Source organism: Ruditapes philippinarum, unplaced genomic scaffold (genome assembly GCF_026571515.1).
Source record: "Ruditapes philippinarum isolate M1 unplaced genomic scaffold, ASM2657151v2 ctg6835_1_1_1_1, whole genome shotgun sequence".
Lineage (NCBI taxonomy): Eukaryota > Metazoa > Mollusca > Bivalvia > Venerida > Veneridae > Ruditapes > Ruditapes philippinarum.
In genome coordinates this window covers 27,912-54,137 of record NW_026853904.1, presented here as the reverse complement: position 1 = coordinate 54,137, position 26,226 = coordinate 27,912, and the positions used below count along the sequence as shown (strand labels likewise).

Below are 26,226 nucleotides of genomic sequence, written 5' to 3'. Positions count from 1 at the left end.
GTAAAAAGAATTTTATTGGAATTTCCAACCATTAGTCTTCAAGTTATGCTCCGGACAAGGAAAATGCAACGGACGCTGGACCGACCGACCAACCAACCACCGGGTGACTCCTATATACCCCCCCCAAACTTCGTTTTTGGGGGTATAAATATCCAAGGGCATAACTCCCATTATATGCAACAGATTTATTATTCTTAAGCAAGGAACAAAAAGATGTTCATCCATCTAGTTAGTTTCAAGTTGATACAACAAACAGCTTTTGAATTATGCTCTAGACAAATAAAACCCTGACATCTTTAAGGATAGACTTACAAATTTAATGTGCGGAAATTATCATTCTGCATTCACAAACACAAATACATTTGTATTTGAAATTATAACTTGAGTCGGATGTGTCGCCTTGTTAACAGTATTAGTAGTCAGTTAGGCATTTTAAGGCGACATAAAAAGTGAATAACAAACCTGCCACAACGGTGACATTATCTTGGTGTATAAGAAATAATATTCTAGTTCATCCTCAGTACTGAAGCTAGTGAAGATGTTCATATCTACATCTTTCACCAGGTTTAGCCAAGTGCAGGCCATATTGTCCAGAAATGAGAATACTTGACTTAATGTTGAAATTTCCTCCTTGTCTATTACAGCAAGGTCTCCACTCTGAAATATATTTTCCCAGCATTGTGTTTAACATTAATTTCAAGTTATGATTAAATGCCATAGGAACAATGCTAAAATTAATCTGGAAAATGAAAGATTCCTTGAGAGCAATTAAAACTAACAGGTAAAAATGAACACTTTGATTGAGATGAAGTATTGGGCACCATTTACAACTAATATTAAGAACAGTACACCATTTTACACTGAGATGAACTAGTGGGCACCATTATATAGCTAACAGTTAACAAATGCTTTTGTGAGTATAAGATTTTCGAAAAAGGGGAAAAGCAACAAAATAAAACTTCCAAAATTTACATATAGGGCTAGTTACCTGTAGAATATAAATCTGTTCACTAATATTCACAGACATCTTCTGCCACTTTTCAGCATAGTATGTTATATTACTGTACATTGCCATGCTTGAATTCACCTATAACAGATAGTTTCAGATTTTTACAATAATTAGCTCTCTTGACAAAACTGGCAGCCATTTAGGGGTCATTATTCAAAACATGTATAATTGATAAAATAATGAAAATATGTTCACAATCAAGTGAACTGTCAAATTCTTTTACATAATATGATGAAATGTATTATTCCAACACCAATATCAACAAGATTTTTATCAGATTACTTGAAGACGACAGACTTGTGTGAGATTTTATCTTATCTGAAGCATAAATAGTAAACTTTGCTTATAACTCTATGATATACTCGGGGACCGCAAAATTTATATCATTATTATCTGGATAGTGTTATAAACCGAGAATAAGAGGTTATCAATTTAAAAGTAAGAGGTGGAACCTCCCATTGGTATAAGCTGTATATTGTTATAAGTGGTATATTGTTATAAGCAGTATATTGTTATAAGTGGAATATTGTTATAAGTGGTATATTGTTATAAGTGGAATATTGTTATAAGTGGTATATTGTTATAAGCTGTATATTGTTATAAGCGGTATTGTTATAAGCGGTGTTTATTGTTATAAGTGGTGTATTGTTATAAGCTGTATATTGTTATAAGTGGTTTATTGTTATAAGTGGTATATTGTTATAAGTGGTATATTGTTATTAGCAGTATATTGTTATAAGCTGTATATTGTTATAAGCGGTATATTGTTATAAGCAGTATATTGTTATAAGTGGTATATTGTTATAAGCAGTATATTGTTATAAGCGGTATATTGTTATAAGTGGTATATTGTTATAAGCTGTATATTGTTATAAGCGGTATTGTAATAAGCGGTGTTTATTGTTATAAGTGGTGTATTGTTATAAGCTGTATATTGTTATAAGTGGTTTATTGTTATAAGTGGTATATTGTTATAAGCGGTATATTGTTATAAGCAGTATATTGTTATAAGCTGTATATTGTTATAAGCGGTATATTGTTATTAGCAGTATATTGTTATAAGCGGTATATTGTTATAAGTGGTATATTGTTATAAGCTGTATATTGTTATAAGCTGTATATTGTTATAAGTATTTTTTTGTTATAAGTGGTATATTGTTATAAGTGGTATATTGTTATAAGCGGTATATTGTTATAAGCGGTATATTGTTGTATGCGGTATATTGTTATAAGTGGTATATTGTTATAAGTGGTATATTGTTATAAGCGGTATATTGTTATAAGCGGTATATTGTTATAAGCCGTATATTGTTATAAGCGGTATATTGTTATAAGCAGTATATTGTTATAAGCGGTATATTGTTATAAGCGGTATATTGTTATAAGCGGTATATTGTAATAAGCAGTATATTGTTATAAGCGGTGTATATTAATTGTTATAAGTGGTATATTATTATAAGCCGTATATTGTAATAAGTGGTATATTGTTATACGCGGTATATTGTTATAAGTGGTATGTTGTTATAAGCGGTATATTGTTATAAGTGGTATGTCGTTATAAGCGGTGTATTGTTTTTAGTGGTATATTGGTGTAAGCGTTATATTGTTATAAGTGGTATATTGGTGTAAGCGGTATATTGTTATAAGTGGTATATTGGTGTAAGCGGTATATTGTTATAAGTGGTATATTGTTATAAGCGTTATATTGTTATAAGTGGTATATTGCTATAAGTAAAATGAGAGTAAAAATTTAATTTAAGTAAAGAATCAAGTTAAAATATCGAAATCAAAATCTGTTTTTCATTAATTTTATACATCATATTAATTTGCAATAATACTGTTGCTATAAAAAGGTATTCCTATATATATTTAGATATACTCTGGGACTCAGCCATTGTGTGGGGATGTTCTATTCTCCAGTCTCAACCCGGTCTATTTTGACCGGAATTTACGAGAGACCGGCGAATAGTATCATATTTACTGCCCCGGTCAGTGCCGGTCTTCTGAACATTATTAGATCTTTCTACATAAAAAATATGTTGATATAAGATAATTTTTTTTTTCATACAGTGTGTTTCCTTTCAAATTAATTGTTTTTTTATTATGTATTTTTTGTATTTTTATTTTTTGTTGTATTACAAACATGTAATTATATATTTTCATCAAAGATAAAAATGTAAAAGTGTATAAATTACGGGAAATGACATAAATTATTTTATTTGAGCATAAAATATTATAAATGAAAAAGCATGTTAATTGCAGGTAAGTCTGTTAATTGGTTAATTTTATAGCGGTTTGTTTATTTTTTCATTATTTAATATATAAGTGCAGCATTATAATATCATAACGACTAATATAGATCAAAGAAAAAATTCCGGCCTGTAAATAGCGTCAAGCGTCAAGCAAATGATGACAATATCTAAAAAGATAAATTTTCAAATAAAAGAATTAAACAATAAAAGAATTAAACAATTAAATATGTATTATTATCTTCATTGAGATCAAACAGTGAAACAAAATTAAATAGATATGTGCAACACAAGTTAAATATTGTAAATTTTTACTAAGTCAAGGGAATCATTCTAAAAATACTAAAAATATCCACACAAAAGTACCCAGGTGCACTGTGAACTACACATGCTGAGCAACATTCTTGTAAGGTTTCATGACTCTAGGTCAAATACTTTTTGAGTTATGTGCGACACAAGTTGAAAATTGCAAATTTTTACTAAGTCAAGGGCAATAACTTTAAAAAATTAAATATATGCACATGAAAATACCCAGATGCACAACTTCACATGCTGATCAACATTCCTGTAAGGTTTCATGACTCTAGGTCAATTCCCGTCCCTAGATTTGCCACTAAAATGCCACCCTTTTCAATGGTGGAGTATTTAGACAATTTTCCACCAATAATGCCACCAAAACGCCACCAAAACGCCACCCAAATCATGAAAATGGTGAAAAATTTGAGCAGGACTGATGTTATATAATTTTCCAGTTAATTCCACCTTTTTTACACTAAATGCCACCAATGAGTGGAAAATTGGTGGAGTATTTAGACAAACTTTCACCATAATGCCACCATTATGCCACCTTAGGGTGGCAAACTCATTTTCCACTAGATGCCACTTGTTTCCACTTATTGCCACCATAATGGGGGAAAATTGGTGGAGTATTTAGACAAATTTCCACCATTATGCCACCATTGAGTGGCAAACTTATTTTCCACCAAATGCCACTTATTTCCACCTTTTGCCACCATAAGGGTGGAAAATTGGTGGAGTATTTAGACACTTTTCCACCATTTTGCCACCAGATAGTGGCAAATTCAGTTTCCACTAAATGCCACCTATTTTCACCCTTTCAGAAATTTTCCACCTTGTGGGTGGCAATAGCTGGAAACTGCTTGAAAGTCACCCTGTACCCTAAATTGGAAACAAACAAATTTTAAAAATAATCCTTTTTAATGTTCCCATATGAAATTATATATTGTCTCAAAAAATAGCAAAAAATTAGTCCATTTATTTTCTTCAGTTTATCTTGCTATTCCTGGACGGTTTGAGTTCAGTCCTTTAGGTTGTCGGCAACTTTTCGAGCGCACAATCTAAAACAAAAAAAAATATGAATGATTAAAACAATAATAAAAAAAAAATAAGCTGACAATTTTATATGACTATTGGATATTTCTATATTCAATTTGAGTACATAGATATGATTAAAACACTTTAGAAAAAACAGCACTGCAGACGGGGAAGAATCAGACTTTTCTTATTTACTCCAAGGCAGAAAATATACGCAGAATCAAAAATGATATTTTCATTCAGTTCATTAGTTACCTTCCAACAACTTAAGTTTTGCCTTGTCTGCACAAGAAGTTCTGGCGTCAGACTCTCTGTTCCCTTTCCTCATACCAAACAATGAGCGGCCTTTAATCTCTTCTATATTGAATATCATTCTGAAGAGCTTTGCTGTACCTTTCTCTTTTGAGGCATATGGCTTCAGTTCTGCCATCACCTGGTCCTAAATTATGATTAACAATATCAAATAAGTAAAGACAGAAAATGATTATCAATATCTAATATGTAAAGACAGAAAATGAAACACTTTTATAAGACCTTGGTATATGTATACAACTCTAAAATTTTAAAATAAGAAAGAAATAAAGAAATACAACACATCAACACCAGTGCAGGTTGAGTAATTAATAATCTTCCAGTTTCAGTTCTTAACGAACCTTCATCAGGATAAATATTTGATAAAATTTTCAAGCTAAAATGTACAAAAACTCTAAAATTTGTAAAACAAAATGTAAATGCAAATTAAAGTGTCATAAAGAGTTTGAATTAAAGTAGGTTTGTAAATAGTGACTAATAGCTATATTTATCAAGAACTGAAAAGTGTCTTATTGGGTACTGTGACACTTCTTTCCTATTAATTCTAAAATAACTTTGAATTAACAAGATACCTTTGTAAAGCCACTGAAGATCAAATGTGTTGCTCCAGGCTGCTCCTCATTGCTTTGTGTCTGCAAAATAATAATTCTTATTTAATGCTGTTTCTGTTATGAACTGTCATTCTCCTAATAGCATGTTACTCTAGACTGTCTAGTTATGGTTATATAATTATCTACTGCACCATGAAAGCTGAATTACAACAATGAAGGAATGAAACTTACTAATAAATCAGTTACTGTTAATCTGCTCCACATGTGACACACAAGGAAAATTGTTTATAGCATGAAAGTTGTAGTAATAGGTACCTCAGGTTATCTATAGTTTGATTGATGTAATATTGTACATAATGATATTGTACTTACTGATTAATTTCTATAATTTTTTTCTCAAACTTAAAATTTCTAACATATTGTATTTAAGAAATGATGAAGATCTTCCTACATTCTTTATATTCCTACATAATCTTTATAATGTACATTGTACATGCAGCTTTCATTTTAGTCAAGTTACAAACAAAACAAATATAAAACACAATTTTATACAATACCACTTCATATTTTTACTGTCCAAAAACTAAACAGTTTCTGCATAAATAACAATAATTATTGTATGTAAAAGTTGTTTACCTGAAACTTTGACTGGGAGTGATTCTGCTGTTTATCTTCTTGTCTACACATTCACACTTCAGTTTAAACTTCTCATTTATATTTACCACACTAATAAGACTTTAAATGTTTTCTTTGAGAAATCAAAAATATGCACTCTTACATTTTAAACAAAATATCTCCAGAATTACTACAATATCAATAATTTCCTTTGTGTTATCAAGCTTTAACTGACCTCAATTCCTTTGAATTCAAACTTTACAACGGTGTAACTGCATGGACAGTCCATTATAATTTTAAATTGTGAGGGATTTTCCAAAAACCATAGCACCCATCATTTTATTTTTTACATTCATTTGAATGTATAACTATATCTAATACCTAAATAGATTGAGTAGAAATAAGCTTTTGAAAGATAATTATACCCCCACCACAAAATGTGGGGGGGGGCTATAATGGATTCGCTTTGTCGCGTCGGTCGGTCGGTCCGTCCGTCGGTCGGTCCGTCTCCATTTTCGTGTCCGCTCTATAACTCCTATACCAATTGAAGGATTTTCTTCAAACTTGGCTCAAATGTTCACCTCAACAAGGGGATGTGCAGAACCCATGTTGCCTATGTGCCAGCTCAAGGTCAAGGTCACAATTGAAGGTCAAATATCAAACAATCTAATATTACACAGTATGTTGTGTCCGCTCTGTAAGTCCTACACTAATTGAAAGATTTTCTTCAATCTTGGCTCTAATGTTCATCTCAACCAGGGGATGTGCAGAACTTATGTCACTCTTTTGCTGGCTTAAGGTCAAGGTCACACTTTAAGGTCAAAAATTGACTTAGAAAATATTCTTAAGTTTTAACATTTATTTGAATATTTCTAAATCTAGAAAAGGTATTTGCTTGAAACTTAAAATATTTTTGAAAGGTCACAATTCCGATATGCTGTTCGTTCAAGTTTCATAACTCTGTACTGCATTTTACCAAAGTTATACCCCTTTTTAAGTCTTCAAATTTACATACAATCAAATATTAGACAATATATTGAGTCTACTTTATAAATTCTATACTAATGGAAGGATTTTCTTCAAACTTTACTCAAATGTTCAACCAAACTGGGTGATGTGCAAAACCCATCTTACCCTTGTGCCAGATTAAGGTCAAGGTCACACTTGAAGGTCAAAAATTGACTAATAAATAAAATTTTTAATACATTGGGAAAATGAAAGGTTATTTGTAACTGTTTCGAACATGATTTGATAATATATATTTATACTATTACCTGTACAATTAGTCTTTTTTTCACCAGAGATAATTTCTTTTTATGTATTTGTGCCACATAAGTTATTCCCTTAACCACTTTTCAAAGTGGTCTTCTGTCAAGGACATTGGTGGGGGTATGAATCGCATTCAGCGATAGTTCTAGTTTAGCATGCTATTTTAAGACAAATTCTACATAAAAACATGTATAATGTTGCCTCTCCCAAAATAATCAAATGGAACATTCTGGTCAGCATGTGTAAACTATTAATTCCCATTCAGAGATTACTAGATAAGAGGGCAGTAGTTTTATCAGATCTGAGATGTATGCTGTGTTGTTAAATCTTAGAGGATGCAGTATTTACTAGCTAGTATTTACTTATCCTGATTGTAAGAAATTTATCAGACATTATGACTTATTTACTTTTCACACATTAATTTTTACAATAGATTTAAAGCCTCTGAAAGCATAGCACAAAAGATGTTAGAGACATCTTTCATCTCTAAGTATGGACCTGAATGCCAGTTCTCAAGAAAATATATTCTTTACCATCAAAGGACCCCATTGGAAATAAGTTCTCTATTTTATATTGAACTTTCATGGGTTATCCTGTGTTGTATATATTGTCTTGAAGTCAACAAGATCTTTGATTTAATTATGAATGTAAAGTTATTATATTTCAATTAATTACTGTGTGAAAATCAATGTGATAGATATAACTGTGATAAATTGTCTTAATTTGTTTTGTAATATGACATATATATATACACAAATAAATCAATCAATCAATCAATCAAAACAATAATTTTTAACTCCACATATTACTAAATCTCATTTATGAGAAGTTACAATGCCAAGGAACCATATCTTTTTATTGCATCATGATTTGGGGTTTATTGCCATTTTTTACTTCTCTATGCTTAATTTTTGTCTTAATCATAAGCTTAAAAAGTACTGGAGATATTAATTTGTAACTTCACAGATATAGATCTTTTTGAGTAATGTGCTGTGTTTAAGAACCATAACTCTTTGCATACTTTTGGAGTTATTGCCCTTTGCATTTTTCACTTTAATTATTGTAAGAATTACATGAAAAGTGTTAGTACTCACCAGATATCAGTTTAAAGTAATATTGAAGAGACAATTTATTATGTCAATTAGAAGAAAAGACAAAAGTCAAACTTTATTCAAGATTGACATTCAATATCATAGAAGAAGCAACAAACTTTATGCAGAGATATGCATTTACTGGGCATAGAAGAACATTTCAACTATTTAATTAATGTACAGATTATAACTAAAGAACAAAGTACACTTTAAAAGCCGTAATTTTATTTTACAAGCATAGAATGGAACATAAACATTTTGACTTGAAAGTCAAATTTTACATCCCTAAAAAATGTACCGCCTTAAAAAATGGGAAGTTAAGTAACCCCATACTTTTCTAATTTTTCCTGATCATAATTATATGTGTTTAACACCTGGAAAAGTGATTTTACGTCCAATTTCTGTGTCTTTTCCTGCTACTTTACAGCTGGAATTATCATACCGTTACTGTGAGGCAGTGACTTTGTATCAGAATTGTGTTCATGGCATTCTAGTATGTTTAAGAAATATGAGTTTCTGATAAAATTTTCTAACTGTTCAACTTCAATAAATTATATTTTTGATAAAAAGTTCACTTGATGCTTTGGTAGAGTACAAACTATAAACAGATTTATTTCAGTTTTGAGCTTTGACTTAAATAAATCTTAAATCCTGCAATGCACAATTATTAGATTTCTCACTTTTTTCCACCAATTTTTATACAACCCAGGAAATAGTTAAGAGTTTCCCTTTTCGACTAAAAGTTATTCACAAAATTTTCTAAGTTTTTTTCCACTATTTTGCCACCCAGAAAATAGTTAGAGTTTCACTTTTCCACTAAAAGCCACTCATTTTCCACCTTCAAAATAAACTAAGTTTCATTTTTCACCAATTTCCACCTTTTTGCCACCATAAAAAAGTCTATGTTCAAATTTCCACTCAATGCCACCTAAATGCCACCAAAGGATAGTGGCATTTGGTGGCAATTTTGCCACTACAGTGGAAAAAGAGTGGAATTTTGTCATTTTCCAGTTAATGCCACCTTTTTTACACTTAATGCCACCCTTTTCAGTGGAAATAGCTGGCAAGTAGTGGCAAATCTAGGGACGGGTTACTTTTTAGCTATGTGCGACACAAAAAGGGAATGGACGGAGTCGGGGGCACAAAAAAGCCCTGGAATAACACCACTTAAAACTAGGGCTGGGGCGAGTATCCGAGTACTCTGATAATCACAAATCAAAATAAAAAATCGAGTATGAATATTCGTCAACCCGGAGATTGTGGATCGCGATCTTATTTGTTTATATAAATTCACTGTTTCTCACACTATTAAAGTCTCAAAAAATACCATTTTAGTATGAATTATGCGACGTTTACTTAAATACAATTTGCCGAATAAAGACAGGAAGTAAACAAACAAATAGCATGATGCTGAGCTAGGAAGTCATTAGTTTCGAAAAAGGAATCACTTTATCTTTATTGAGCACTATGTGTTTACATGAAAATAAATAAATATTTTTAGTAGTCGCTGTATATAGATTTATGATAACATGACATCTATCGAAGAAGGTTTTATCTTTAATAATCCAAAATTTGCATATTTTCTCAAGTTAAGTCAGCGTGATGTCTGCAACAATGGCTGAAAATGAGTTTCGCCAATATAAAATTCCACCAGCAAAATTTACTTCCAATGTTTGGAAACATTTGTCTGTTCATGAATTTGTTGTGCCTGTACAGTCAGCTCACCGTGGTATGTTTCACAAACGGCCTTTTTCCCTTTTTTTTATTGAAATACCTAAGTATTACCAACTTGCTGGTGGAATTTTTTATATACTAATGCGCGACTCCTTTTCGAAAAACCTTTAAACCTAGTGTATATTTGTATATATGTTTAATGTTTAGTATTGTTTAAAGAAAAATAAACATGTTTTCAGAACGTATATTCATGTTTTTATGGGTGTCTTGATAATAAAACATTCGTGGTTCGATTTGTGAATCCTAAGTGCTGAATCGTGGATCGGATCTGATTGTCACTTATTAGATGATCCACACCCCTTCTTAAAACAAGGTAACTTTTCTCCCCCTAGACACTTTAAAGCAGCAGATTTATGCTAATTTTCATGAAATTTTGAAAATTTATTATGTGAAGTGAACTGAGAAAACAGATTTCACATACAACCCATGTTAATAACAAAAGAGGTCAAAATAACCCTAACTGCGTTAATAACACAGTAGAAGTATGGTGAAAAATAATGCAAATCAGTGGTAAATCACACAATATAACATAATTTAAACTATGTAATTCATTTTAATATCTCCCTATTTCCCTTTGAACTTTGAACTTTGAACTTTTATTTTCAAATTCTAGGCCTCTGAGAGGCATCAGAACTCAACATATTAAACATAAACAAATGACGTAATACAAATTTGCTATATAACATGAACAAATGACCTGATACAAATTTGCTATGACTAGATAAACAGAAAATTATCATATCAGACTAAATTTGAGAAATATCAGACAAAATTTGAGCAATATCAGACACTGAGCCATTTCTAACACATAGGAAAATTTGCTATATAACATGAACAAATGACCTGATACAAATTTGCTATGACTAGATAAACAGAAAATTATCATATCAGACTAAATTTGAGCAATATCAGACAAAATTTGAGCAATATCAGACACTGAGCCATTTCTAACACATAGGTGATAAAAATACATGTTAGCCTTAAGAAACATAATATTATACTACACAATACTATTTACTATCAAAATGTATACATATGTTACACAACCTCGTTTATCATTTGAAAACATGCATTACTTTCCTGCAATAAACAGCAAGTTTAACAAGCTCGTTTTTGTCTGTACTATTCATTAGCAATGAATATTTCAAAGTATTAGGATTACTAGTATATCTTACTGAAATATATTTACGACGCTCCTGCTTAAAAAAGTCACACACAAACAGGTAATGAAATTCATCCCCTAAAGAGTTTGTATTACATAAATGACATGTTCTTTCATCTCTCGGGATACCAAAGAATCTCCCCTTTTCTATAGGTAATCTATGGTTCGTACATCTGAACTTTAAAATAGCATTAGACAAATGGTAAGGCAAAGTATCTAGATAATTTTCAAAAACAAAGGAATCTTTGTACATTCTGTAATTAAGGCTTTTACTGGACTCAGCCACAAAACTATGCCATTGTTGTAAATATTGATCTCTCAATCTAGTTTTAACAATGTTCTTGAACAATTGCTGTGAAGAAGGTATATTATACATCCAGTAATTTGACATGCCCAGAGAGTCCAATAAATTGTGTACATAATTGATCCAAGGTAGTTTTACATTGTTATCATCACTATACAACTTATAAGAAACATTATACAATATATGACATATTTTCTCAGGTTTAGCATTTAAAATTCTATTCCAGTAACATAAAATATGAGCCTTAACATGAATAGACAAAGGTAGCACCCCTAGTTCACCATATAGCATACAATTAGGAGTGCTTTGTTTTAACCGAAGAATAAGTTTATAGAATTTTAACTGAAATTGATCTATCAAGTCTAAATTTTCAATTCCCCACACTTCACTTCCATATAACAAAATGGGTGCTACCATTGTATCAAACAAATGTATTTGCATACTAATAGGCAGGTTCAGCCTTCTAGACTTTACTATTACAGAGAACATTGCTTTTCTAGCTTGTTGTAACAAGTATTCCTTTGTTTTAGTAAATTTACCATTATACGAAAACTTTACGCCAAGATATGAAAAAGAGTCGACTACTTCTAACATATTACCTTCAAAAATGAAATTAGGAGCATTACGAATACCACGTACATTTTTACAAAATACAACAATTTTAGTTTTTGCAGGATTAACTTGGAGACTCCACATATTACAGTAACTACTCATTGCATCAAGTGCCTTTTGCAATTCATCTGCAGTTTCAGCAAAAATTACAGTGTCATCAGCATAAAGTAGTATGTACAATTTAAAAAAACCTCAACATCGAAGTACTCAGAGTATCATTTACTACTGAAGATAATGAAACTAGACCATTATAATGTTGTGACAAAAACTGGTTTAAATCATTCAAAAACAAAGAAAATAGAACAGGCGAAAGATTTTCACCTGAAAATTTATCTAAATGTACACATGTTCCTACAATGATTTGATTAAGGGGAGATAATCATATCATGAATAAAGCTTCAATTATTTAAATTGATAAAATTAAAGATACAGCAAAAAAACAAAATGAAACTCAATTAAACAAATTTCCTTTATACTTCCCTCTTACGCCGACACTCAAATAAATTTGTCTTAAAGATTAAGGCAACAGGTAAAAAATCACATTATAATACAAAATCCAGTCCACTTACAAATGGAGGCCGAATAAATATAAAAGGGAAGTAACTCATTAATATTTGGAAAAACTATCCGTTTAGGAAGTCTCTATATTAGTAAAATTTCAACCTGGTGTTGTTTTTCTCGAATACATTCACGTCATCGCCACAGAATGGCTGTAGAAAGGGTTAAATCCCCGCAGAGGGAAGTGGTTTCGGTGAGTTAAATCCTGAAACGAAAGAAGAAAATACCATAAAATAGTTCTATAAATAGAAATCTACTTTATTTATACAATTTTATCCCAAATGTAAGAACTATTTTAATTATTTTACACGTCTGATGTCTTGTTAATGTTGATTTTTGTCAAAGTTAAAATCCACATATAAATCATATAACGTAATCATGATTAAACAAAATCACGGGGGAGGGACTGTTACAAGAAGGATGGAGTTCTTATGATAACTTGTCAAAGAGTTCTTGTGATAACTGTAGGGGAGTTTGTTGGAAATCTTTGGTATAAATGTATTATGCGGTTGTAGCGGCATTTGCCGTTGTGGTTGTGTTGAAGGTTGTGGTGGCGGTTGCTGTTATGTTTTTGGTGTTGTTTGTGATTGTGGTGGAGGTGGCTGGTGCGGTTGGGTTGGTGGTTGCGGTTCTGTTGGCGCTTGCGGTTGGGGTGGTTGTCACAGTTGTGGTCGCGGTTGTGGTCGCGGCGATGGTTGCGGTTCAGTTGGCGCTTGCCATTGTGGTGGTGGCGGTTGTGTTGGTTGCGGTGGCGGTTGTGGTTTTGGTGGCAGTGGTGGTTGCAGTTGTGTTGGCGGTTGTGGTGGTGGTGTCGGTTGTGCTTGCGGTTTTGGTGACAGTTGCAGTGGCGGTTATGTTGGCAGTTGCAGTTGTGGTGGCAGGGTTCGTACAGACATCCAGTATCAAAATTCAAGGACTTTTTAAGCATGTTTTTCCATTTTTCAAGCACAATTTGTTGCGTCTATATCCTACACAATGTTTAACCAATATTAATTTATAAGTCATTTCTTGTTGAAAATACATTTTCTGGCTACAGTTTCTATAGAATAACAACAAAGATAGCAACAAATACAAACTTAACTGCCACCCTGTTGTATGGCCCCCTGTTAAACCCCTAACTTCAATATATCATAAACAAGATCGGGTTTTTTTTTGTTTTGTTTTTTATTTGTTCATTTTTACCGACACTAGTCTGTCATTCAATTATTTTCAAGCACATTTGTAGCGAATTTAAGCACTTTTTAAGCACTTTTCAAGAGAGTTATCAAATTCAAGGACTTTTAAGCACTTTTTATCATTTTTAAGCACTTTTTAAGAAAGGGACTGAAATTTAAGCACTTTTTAAGACTGTACGAACCCTGGGTGGTGACGGCGGTTGCGGTTGTGTTGGCAGTTGTGGTTGCAGTTGTGGTGGTGACGGCGGTTGTGGTTGTGTTGGTGGTTATGGTTGTGGTGACAGCGGTTGCGGTTGTGTTGGAGGTTGCGGTTGTGTTGGCGGTTGCAGTGGCGGTGGTGGTTGCGTTGGTGGTTGTGGTGGAGGTTTGTGGTGGCAGTTGCGGTTGTGTTGGCGGTTGAGGTTGTGGTGGTGGTTGTGTTGGCAGTTGTGGTTGCAGTTGTGGTTGAGGTTGTGGTGGCAGCTGTGTTGGCAGTTGCGGTTGTATATATATATATATATACACATCACTAAATAATATATGGTAACAATTATGGCAAGATTTAGATCACCATGCAATTTTAGCCACTTTCTACTTGACATTATTTATCCATAATGATAGTTTTTATGTAGTTTTTCACCTTTTCTCCTCTAGGTGAACTTGACAGTTTCTCCATATGTCTTTCAGCCTCCTCTTGTTCTGATATATACAACCATCAGATTCTGTCAATGGATCACCTCTAAATTTGTAGAAATATCATCTATAACATCAGTACAGCATTGCTGGTATACACTTGCTCCTATTATCTTCCTTACAAAGTGCTCCTAAAATTTCACCTGTTGGTTCAAAAATTAAAATAACAATAATTTATATGACTATGTGTAATTTCCAAATTATTTGAAAATTACTCAGCTAAAATAGCCTAATATTGCTTAAGCAAGTATGTTGTTCTGTCAAATAGCAAGCTGAAAGAAAGCATGCATTACAGCAACATAAGTATGCTAAACTAAAAATGTGTCCATAGGACACGGATGCCCCCACACACCACTGTTCTGTCAATCTTATGACTCTAGGTCAAATATTTTTTGGACTACATGTGCCACAAGTTGAAAACTAAAAATCAACAAAGGGCCATAATTCTGTTAAATTTGGTCGCAGCAAAAATTCCTACCTTTACTACCATCTACACATTAAGGTTGTTAATCCCTGGAAGTTTAAGCAAAATCTGCCATCCGGTTTAAGAGGAGTTGCGTTCACAAAATTTCTACATAGTATAGAATGAAAAAAACAACAAAGGGCCATAATTCTGTTAAATTTGGTTGCAGCAAAAATTCCTTCCTTTACTGCCATCTACACATAAAGGTTGTTCATCCTTGGAAGTTTGAGCAAAATCTGCCATCCGGTTTAAGAGGAGTTGCATTCACAAAATTTCTATATAGTATATAGTGAAAAAATCAACAAAGGGCCATAATTCTGTAAAGTTTGGTCGCAGCGAAAATTCCTTCCTTTACTACCATCTTCACCTTAAGGTTGTTCATCCCTGTAAGTTTAAGCAAAATCTGCCATGCGGTTTAAGAGGAGTTGCGTTCACAAAATTTCTACATAGTATATAGTGAAAAAATCAACAAAGGGCCATAATTCTGTTAAATTTGGCCGCAGCAAAAATTCCTTCCTTTACTACCATCTACATATTAAGGTTGTTCATCCCTGTAAGTTTGAGCAAAATCTGCCATGCGGTTTAAGAGGAGTTGCGTTCACAAAATTTCTTCATAGTATCTAGTGAAAAAATCAACAAAGGGCCATAATTCTGTTAAATTTGGTCGCAGCGAAAATTCCTTCCTTTACTACCATCTACACATTAAGGTTGTTCATCCCTGTAAGTTTAAGCAAAATCTGCCATCCGGTTTAAGAGGAGTTGCGTTCACAAGATTTCGGGACGTACGGACGGACTGACATACGGACGGACGGACTGACACTGGGACGGACAAGTGCAACGCTATATGCTCCCACTCTGTGGGGCCTTAAAAATATGGTTAGAGGTAACACACTTGGGCATGTTAGCAAAAATTATTCAATATGTTTTCTTCATAAATTGTAAGAAAAAAAAAGACTTGATTTGAAAAACAAACCTGCACCATTTAGAACTGTATGTCGAGCTATGGTTACAATTTCACGCACATTGCACTTGTTTATTCGGACTATTCAGGGCATTTTTTCCTTCTTTAGTAGGGGCCATTATAGGGCTGCTTCCCAAAAGAAAATTTTTTTAAAATCATGCAGTTTTCCCCCAAAATTGAATTTACATCAAGTTTTTTTCTTCCCCTTTTGCAAATATACCATGACTGTAATTTTTCCCCAAAATTAAGGGCAGGGCTGCTTCCCCAACCTGTCAAAAAAAGCCCTGCTATCTATAGCTCCCGCAAGTTACGTCATTATGTGATCAGCAAACTTTACACAATGGCTATTTAAAACAATACCATCGGTCTTGAAAATGGACATATAACATTGAGGTTTGTTGACGTTGATTTAAATTTGTCATATCAAATATAGTATTGTTACGTTGAGCGTCGGTCCACCATGGCTGCAGATAACATCAGTATTTGCGGTAATTACCCAATTAAAATGTCAAAAAACGCAATAGAAATAATAACTAAAGGTAAGAAAAAGTAAGTAAATTCTTACTTATGCAAACTACATTTGAAACTGGTGTGTAATGATGTAAATTATACTTAAAGCCATACATCAGGCAGATCATACTGTTTCAGACTGTTTTAACCTTTAAATTATATCAGGCAGCTTGGAAATCTCCTAAGCCAATAAACCATAAAGCATTACTAAGTTAAGTAAGTAGCTTTTTTATTACCTACAACAGTCTACAATGCAAATTTGGTGGGTACCACTAAAATACGCAACGGAGATTTTTTGGCGCAACGGAGATTTTTTTTTTTTAGAAAAACCGGCACAACGCCTTTTTTTAAAGTCAATGACTATGCTATATTTAAGCATCTAAAATGATTGTTTAGCACTATTAAGCCTCCGTCTCACTTACTCCCGGCAGAGCCCAGGACCATCCTGGTAAGTTACCGGGATGATCCGGGATGAAATTATTGTTTCGGTCACACTTACCCCGGCAGCACTACGGTAGTTGCATACTAACCACCCAGGATGCGCTCCTGATCATCCAGGCAGAGCCCATGTGAAGCTACCGTTCATGCCGGTGCTTCCCCGGTCGTTCCCGGATGTCACCGGAAGAGCCCTGGTTGACCCAGGCAGAGCCCCGGTCGATCCAGGCAGAGCCCCAGCAGAACCCAGGACGATCCAGGCAGAGCCCCGGTAAAACCCCGGTGGATTGAAAACGCCCAAAAATGATAACATTGATACATAATTTTTATTAAATATAATATCTAAAAAATTTGTTCCAAAAGGGTAATTCATGATGATTTTCTGAAAAATCCTTATTCCATACTGGATTAAAGAAGGGAAAAGGAAAGGCTTGTAATACAAACAAGCGCAATCATCTCAAATTGTCGTTATTCTTTTGAAATGCTACGGGCTATGCCGGGGCTCTACCGGATCAACCATAGCTCTACCTTATCCTCCTGGGCTCTGCCTGTAGTTACCCGGGCTCTGCCGGCATATATCGGGGTTCTACCGTAGCTCTACCGGCTATTTCATACCCCGGATCATCCCCGGTTTGTGCCGGCAGAGCTATGGTGCTTTCCCGGTATAACCCTGGTCGTTCCCGGCAGAGCTAAGGATGAAGCCGGCAAACCTATACCTTCCCGGATCATCCCGGTGATATTAAATATTTTATTCCATCCGAGGTCGAATGCCAGGATGATGCCATCAGTTACGGATGTACCCCGGTTGTTCCCGGATCACCCCGGACGTCTACCGGGGCTCTGCCCGGATGTAAGTGAGACTGTAGCTTAAAGTCAGTATGTTTTAAAATGTTTCATAAATTGTATATGTTTAATTGCACTGAAGGGTTATATGCCTGGCGAAATGGAAATTTCATGGCACAACGTAGATATTTTTTTAGAAAAATACCAACACAACGCCTTTTTTAAAGTCAATATGCTATATTTGAGTATCTAAAATGATTGTTTAGCACTATTAAGTAAGTATGTTTTAAATTGTTTCATAAATTGTATATGTCTACACTGAAGGATTATATATGCCTGGCGAAATGGAAATTTTATGGCGCAACGAAGACAATTTTTGAAAATCGGCACAACGTATGTACTTAAATAAATGAAATTAATTAACCCCAATGTTATTTAAAAAAATATATAAAAACCTTAATCTTATATCAAATAGCTGCAATGTTGATGTTGTAAAGGATTGTGTGCCGGCAAAATGGACATTTTGTCTGCGCAACGGAGATTTTTTTTTTGCACAACGGAATTTAAAAAGAAAACAATGTTTGTCCTAATTAAGAAGTAATATGAAGAAGTAAATCATTAAAGATATTAACTGAATTACTGAAGCTATGTAATAAAAGTCTGTTTTATTAATTTAAAAATGGAAATAAATACGTTTTTATCGTAATTGCTGACACTGGAAGACAAGTATGGATTTTACAATCTGTTTCATTTTTTTCCCGTTCAATTCGTTATTTTTACGAAAAGTACTGTAATAGCTTTTCTATACATAATTTTCAGATTTTTACTTGAAGAATACGAAAGGTCCGTCCGTAATGCATACACTGTGGACTTTCTAATGTAATCTTAACAATAAATTACCACAACCAAATTTCAACAAAATGCTGCTTAATGGCTTTACTGCTACACAAAGAAATACGTTTATTTCCGTCATGGCTGATATTCGAAGATAAACATGAGTCTTTAAATCTGTTTCTTTTTTTCCCCGTGTATTACGTTATATTTACGTTAAATAGTGTAATGACTTTAATCAATGACATGTAACACTTAAGAAAACAAATTCATATCTTTATTCAAAAGATTTGTATTACAGCACTTAATTACAACACGTTTACCATGAAACGCAACACATTTCATCTCAAACATTGACCGTTAACAGAAGTATTTGCTAATTAGCACCATTTTTAAGCTGCAGACAACCAAATTGCTTCAAAGAGGGGTGTTTTTCATAAATAGTGTTCGTTCAGTTTAAACAGTGCATAAATATCAAACATGTAAGTATTTGCTTAATATTATTATACTTTTGTGGATCATTTTTACTGTGACTAAAATAGTACTCGTTTAAATTTGATCCTATAATTTTTTAACTGTAAAAATTATTTTCTTATTTCTGCTGCCGGGAATATATAAGCAAATCACTTAATTCGTTAAAAGCATGAACAGTAGCAAGCAATTTGCTAACCAAATTACATTATCTTTTTAGTAATTATTGAAATATTTTATGCATTTTTAGAATTACAGAATGATAGTAACTATACAAAATATTAATTGTTAGATGAAATTATTAAAATAGTAAAACGACATGCATGTAGAATTTGCTGTTCTTATTTCCATTTTAAAACAGTAAAAAAACATAAAATAATTAAATTGAACGTTACTTACAACAATTCCTTCCCCAATCAGAAAACCCTGTTAAAATCAAATGCAGCTACTGTTTATTTAGCGAAACAACAGCAATTTGGTGATTGGAAGAAAGTTTATCATGGGTGTTAAGTACCGATAATTAAATTACCAATGACACGTGGTTGATGTTTATTGGACACGCGTTTTCACACCATTTAGATAATGTGATTAAGAGGAATATTTTTTATAACTTGTTATTGTCGAAAATATTGCTTATGAAGCTTATTATGCCAGTATTTCACTCAAACTATGAGAACAAAATATGAATATGAAATGTGAGACGTTATAAATCATTTTGGAGCCTGAATACGCCACTGATGACGGTCAAGTTTTCTATTACAAGTGTTAACAAGAGGGCCATCATGGCCCTGAGGTCGCTCACCTGTATAAAGGCACCCGGAGCAGGGCCAGTTTAAACCCAAGGGCTTTTACTTGAACAAACTTTGAAGACACCCATAAGAAGATGTTTCAATGTTAAGTTTTAACTACACACATATATAATGAAAAACCAACGATCTAACCCCCTTCCCCCTCCTTCCCCCCCCCCCCCCTGGCAGGGCCAATTTTAACCCATGGGCTTTTATTTGAACAAACTTGGTAGACACCCAAGAAGATGTTTCATGCTAAACATCAAAGCTCTAGCTCATTGGGTTTTTTTAAAAGAAGATTTTTTAAGTTTTTACTATACACATGTAGTTCAAACCAATGACACCCCTAGGGCGGGGCCAATTTTGACCCCAGGGCTTTTATTTGAACAAACTTTGTAGACAATTACTAATTGATATTTTATGCTTAATATCTAAACTCCAGCTATTTGGGTTTTTTTCAAAGAAGATTTTTTAAGTTTTTGCTATACAAATATAAGGAAAATCAATAACACCTGGGACGGGGCCAATTTGACTCCAGGCCTTTTATTTGAACAAACTTTGTAGACACTCACTAGAAGATGTTTCATGCTTTATATCTTAACTCCAGCTATTTGGGTTTTTTCAAAGAAGATTTTTTAAATTAAGTTTTTGCTAAGTACATATAAGGAAAATCAATGACCCCCGGGTGAGGCAAATTTTGACCCCAGGACTTTTATTTGAACAAACTTGGTAGACATCCATTAGAAGATGTTTTATTCTAAATATCTTAGCTCTAGCTCTTCGAGTTCTTTAAAGTTACATTAAATAAATTTCATAAAAAACTAAATAGCGACAATTCATTAATAAATTGGGTTTTATATCGACTCCAGGTCTTATTTTGGTGTCCAAACAACCAAAAATAGTTTTAATCGCAATAAAATAGGTAACCTCATTGTGGCGAAATGGAAAATACAATTTCTGTTTGCATGAGAAACTCCGCCTTCGGATCATCCGTACATCAATATTTAATCAACAAACATGACTATAAGCGGCAGTCCTAATTTAACGGTATATTTCCGCATTGTAACGGATGTTTTCATACAAATTTAATCTATTTACAAGATTATTACTTTTACTGAACCCCAAGTTTAGTGCATCGTGAAGCTTTAACGGTTAAATTGTGTTTGCACAAGAAAATATCACATTTGCTATGTTCCGGATAGCAACTAAAAAACTGTGACGTAGTGCATACACGAGCTCATTATAGTCTTCATTTGCATGTTAAAATTCGTATACGAACTGTAGTGGTACCGTGGGGTTTCCCGTTTAAAATCCTAATTTATGAACAATATTTGATGAGATTTTTACAACAATACTATTAAACAGGTTAATGAAACTGTAGAATGTTTGATTTTTAGGCCGACGGCAAAATATTTTTACATATTTATTTAATGTAACTTTAAAAGAAGATTTTTTAAGTTTTTACTATTTGCATATAGGGAAAATCAAAGACCCCCTGGGGCGGAGCCAATTTTGACCCCAGGGCTTTTATTTGAACAAACTTGGTAGACACTCATTAGAAGATGTTTAATGCCAGATATCTAAGCTCTAGCTCTTAGGGTTTTTAAAAAGAAGATATTTAAAGTTTTTTCTTTCGGTTGCCATGGCAACCAGAGTTCTGCATGGAATTAAATTCTTTGAACAATTTTTAAAGGTGACCACCAAAGGAATATTCCTGTGAAGTTTGGATGAAATTGGCTTAGTGGTTTATGAGGAGATGTCATTTAAAGTAAAAGTTTACGGACGGACGGAAAGCTATCAAAAAAGCTCACCCTGTCACTTTGTGACAGGTGAGCTTAAAACATTAAACACCCGTGCCATACATATGCACGATACCTTGCTAATTGCTAACAATTCTCGCGTAATTGATTACCTTTTGTCAATATCATAATTATGAAATATTTGGATTGCTTTTGATGAAATATACAATGTATACGCAACAAACATTTATTGAAAAAGTACACAATGATTAATGAAAGATAATAAATTAATAAAATAATATAATATGATAAAACTGTTTTGATAATCCCCGTTGCGCCGAAATGTGTCCATTTCGCTATAATTTTAATATCTTTTACAATATCCTATTTTCAACATTTTCTAAAATAATAAAGTTTAAAATGTTATTATTGAAAAATTTATGCTGTTAAAATTATTCAGCAGAGTAAACAGTAATAGATATAAGTGTATATGATTAAACATAGAAGTGGTGAGAGCAATAAGAAGAAGTAGTGAAAGATTGTCATAAGAAGAGGGCCTTAAAAAGGGCTAAATGGCCCTTTCATCAGAGCCCAGAATCATCCTACAGGTATCCTACAGGTAAAGGAAAGTAAATCATTTTTAAAAGACTGTTACTTATTATTCTCAAATTCTTAAGTTATGTTCAAACATAAGATCTACCCGTTATGCAAATCTTCATTTTCCGTTGCCCCGAAATTATGCCCATTTCGCCGTCCATTTAGAATCTGATATATTTAGTACGCTACCTAATAAAATCAAACTTATACAGTATATGTAAAAATTATGTATCAAATATCAACAATACCAACTTATATGATTATTTTATGTTTTAGACATAAAAAACAGTACACAGTTTTGAAAATAAAATCTCCGTTTCGCAATAATCCATCGGCGCAACGGAGTTTATGAAAGGTATAACAACAATAACAATGAATGTTTATAATAAAAAAAAACATAACATTGATTTTGTAATATCAATATGACTTTATTTAGTATATACTAATGCAAATTCAATTAAAAGTACTTTGTTTGCTAGTTTTGAAAAAAATAAATCTCCGTTGCGCCAATGAATTTTTGCGCAACGGAGATATGAGCGGTATTACAACAATACAATGCTTATAATATAGAAAATATTGTTTTTAGATGATTTCTATAAATTCAAAATATTATTTTTATTCAGCACATACTAATATAAATTTAACAAGAGCTGTCCGTAAGACAGCGCGCTCGACTTTTTTATTGCTTGCCAATAAAAAAAGTTTTTGCAGTAAAAGGCAATACAAGAATCTCTGTATTTTTAAAGTGAACAATGGCCATGAGCATTAAGATATTTAGTGAAGAATTATTTTACTGAATTGTGTGAAAAATAACTAGTTGTTTGATACCCTTGAATATTACAGCAATGTTTATATGACATAATTTATGGTAAAGTGAACAAGTGGATAGGAATGAATTTTTTTAGATTTTTTAAGTTTTTTAGTGCTTGCCTATAATACAAAACATTGACAGTTAAGGGCCATAATTCAAATAAAATCTTTGACAGAATTACCTTCTCCTGGACATGTTTGGGAATCATGATTGTAAACAAGTATTCCAACTTTCAAATTAATATCTCAAACAGTTCAGTCAAAAAGTGGACTGGTACTAAAAACTTAACCAAGATTCTAAGTCGATAAAAGGCCTTAATTTTTAAAACAAATCCTTGACAGAGTTACCTTCTCTTGCGTACAGATGGGGGTAATGATGTGAAATAGCATTAAAAGTTTCAAAGCAATATCTCAAAGGGTTAAGGCAATAAGTGGATTTTACCCATATTCAATGTATTTTCTAAGTCAAAAAGGGGCATAATTCTGTCAAAAACCTTGACAGAGTTATGTCCTCTTGTCTGTTGATGAAGGTCGTGATGGTAAACAAGTATGGTCAGTTTCAAAGCAATACCTCCAATGGTTTTGAAATAAAGTGAGGTGGTACAAAAAACTTAACCAAGCTCAATACACTTTCTAAGTCAAAAAAGGGCCATAATTCTGTCAAAAACCTTGACAGAGTTATGTACTCTTGTCTGTAGATGGAGGTTATGATGGTGAACAAGTATGGTAAGTTTCAAAGCCATACTTGTAATACTTCTGAAATAAAGTGGGGTGGTACGAAAAACTTAACCAAGGTGTGACGCCAACGCCGACGCCGACGCCGACGCCGGGGCGAGTAGGATAGCTCCCCTTTTCATAGAAAAGTCGAGCTAAAAATGCATTGCTAATCGTATTTTATTGCCACATTTTAAATTTTGCACTTCGTTGCGCCCGTTGCGCCAAAAAATCTCCGTTGCATATTTTAGTGGTACCGCAAATTGGTCTACAATGAAGGTCAGAAATTTTGGGTTAAATACATGAACTTGTGCTTTATAACCCAAATTGGTTAGAGAAGGTAGGGTGAAAAATAAAGAAATAACTCTTAGAAAATAGAAAAAACCAAATAGATCACAAAACGAGGGGTAATTACCCAATATACACAAAATGTTATCTGTTAAGCCCTGGTTCAACAACTTTTATTTTTAGCCCGAAAGTTCAACAGTGAATTAACATTTTTAAAGTCTACGTCAGATGTGAAATATACAATAATTTGGACAAGTTTTACCATGGAGTTGAATAGACTGGAGAAGCAACTTGTGACGTCACACAGTTAAATTCAGCATAGATGCAAAGCGTTTCTCGTAAGTTATCATATGTCGTGGGATTTTCCGAGATTTAATGCATCCTGGGAAAAAGTAGTCGTAACACCGCCATATTGATTTCACGGCGATACACCGACAATAAAAGCGGATCATTTTCTTCTAATTTATGAAGCAATAGTTAACGATGAAGTTAAAGGTGGGTAGAAATTGATTGTAAAGAAAGTTTGGATAAGTCATGTTAGCTTGTTTTGAAGGAATTTAGTATTTTTAGGTGAAAATCTTGTTGGAAAAATACTGTGCCGTACAGCGGTATATTGACAATCCTGCGAGAGCGGTCAATTTTAATTTGTTAAGGATCTTTAACTGTTATATCAATACGTATAATTCTTGCATTTTCTTATGTATTAAAGATTTCTTAATTGAAATATGATGTTTGTTTAACTTCGTTTTTTGTTTTGATGTGAGTTTTTTCGAGTTTTTTTGAAGCGTATTTTCTAGTCTGAACAGAGTTTAATACAGTATTTTCGGACATGTTTTTTTTCGGACAATTATAAGGTATTATCTGTTCATGGCCATAATTTATTTTCCTCGTCTTTTTTTTTGAACTAGGAGCTCTCAAAATTATTAAAATGCTTAATTGTTAACAACAATTTATGTTTAAGTAATTTAAAATACGTTGATGTTTTTGTTTTTTTGGCAATAAAAAAAAAAGAGTTCTTCTTCTTGGTGCCCTACTTGGGTGTGTTGGAGGTTGTGTCTTGTGAACGTTACCTTTACCTTGTTGATCTTTATGCTTGTATATTTATACAATACATACCAAACACAGGAAGTGTCATTATGACAGGAAATAATGTCTAATACTATTGACTTTGAAATATGTTATATCCTGTGTATATTCATGGAGTTGATATTGTAGTATTTTTTATATTTACTGTTTACATTGTTCAGGTGGGCTTAGAATTTTCTTCTATTTATAATAATATGTATTTTGCATTTCAATATTTACAGATGCCACGAAAAAAAGGATGGTTCCATGCTAAGAGAAAGGCAGGAGAGCAGAGAGCTGTGCAAGCCATTGGCAATTATGACCATGAGTACTGTTCATTACCAAAGAGAACCACTTGTTTAAAATAAATAATGTATAAGTCTGTGATAGAGGCAAACAGAAACATTTTGTTGATGTAAACAGTAGTTTTTGTCATACATTTTACACTTATACAAACACATATTTGTTAAGTGATCATATAAAGTTCAAACAAATGAATGTATGTATATCTGTGGTTTTACAAATTAATAGAACTGAATAATGATAAATCTATAAAATCGCGAAAATACATGACACTGAAACTATTACGTATCTGTCTGACAGTTAAGCCTATAAAATAATCAACTCGTTACATTAAACAGATATTCAAAGAAACCTAAATGATATTAACATTTTTACTGTTTGAAATTACCTGTCTGGTCCTTCATTCAAATGATTTTCATGCAAAGTTTTGAATCGTGTGGAGTTGCAAATGGTTTACATATTAAAGGGAAGTAACGTACATAAATTCGTACTACATATTTTCGTACCTAATCTGCAAAAACTAGGTAAAGAAGGCCAAGATGGCCTTTATATATCTCACCTGATAATGCAGACTCAATACCATTTTATTTCGTCTGCGTGACCGAATTTTTGACCACAGAAGACCAGCATATTCAAATTTAATATAGAAATTATCAAAACAACCTTTCTGACCAATTTCAAGCATATTTGGATCAAAACTGTAGCCTCTTAGTCTAGAGTGTGAACACGTTTTATTTCCATATTTGGGTTATGAACAGAACAGAAATTTTATTTCGTAACGTATACAATACACTGCAGTGGCGGATTCAGGCCCGGGCTG

At 32.9% G+C, this 26,226-nt stretch overlaps 1 long non-coding RNA gene across 2 annotated transcripts; it reads right to left on the bottom strand.

Annotated features, from left to right (window-relative positions):
* Positions 1 to 474: 474 nt before the first annotated feature.
* Positions 475 to 26,226, bottom strand: LOC132738305 (uncharacterized). Of its 2 annotated transcripts, none has more exons than XR_009626856.1 (4): positions 25,795 to 26,226; positions 12,907 to 13,006; positions 989 to 1,087; positions 475 to 657 (listed from the first exon to the last, which is right to left on the bottom strand). It is a non-coding gene; the product is annotated as an uncharacterized LOC132738305 (long non-coding RNA). The 2 variants fall into 2 exon arrangements; XR_009626857.1 differs by lacking the exon at positions 25,795 to 26,226 and adding an exon at positions 14,596 to 14,727.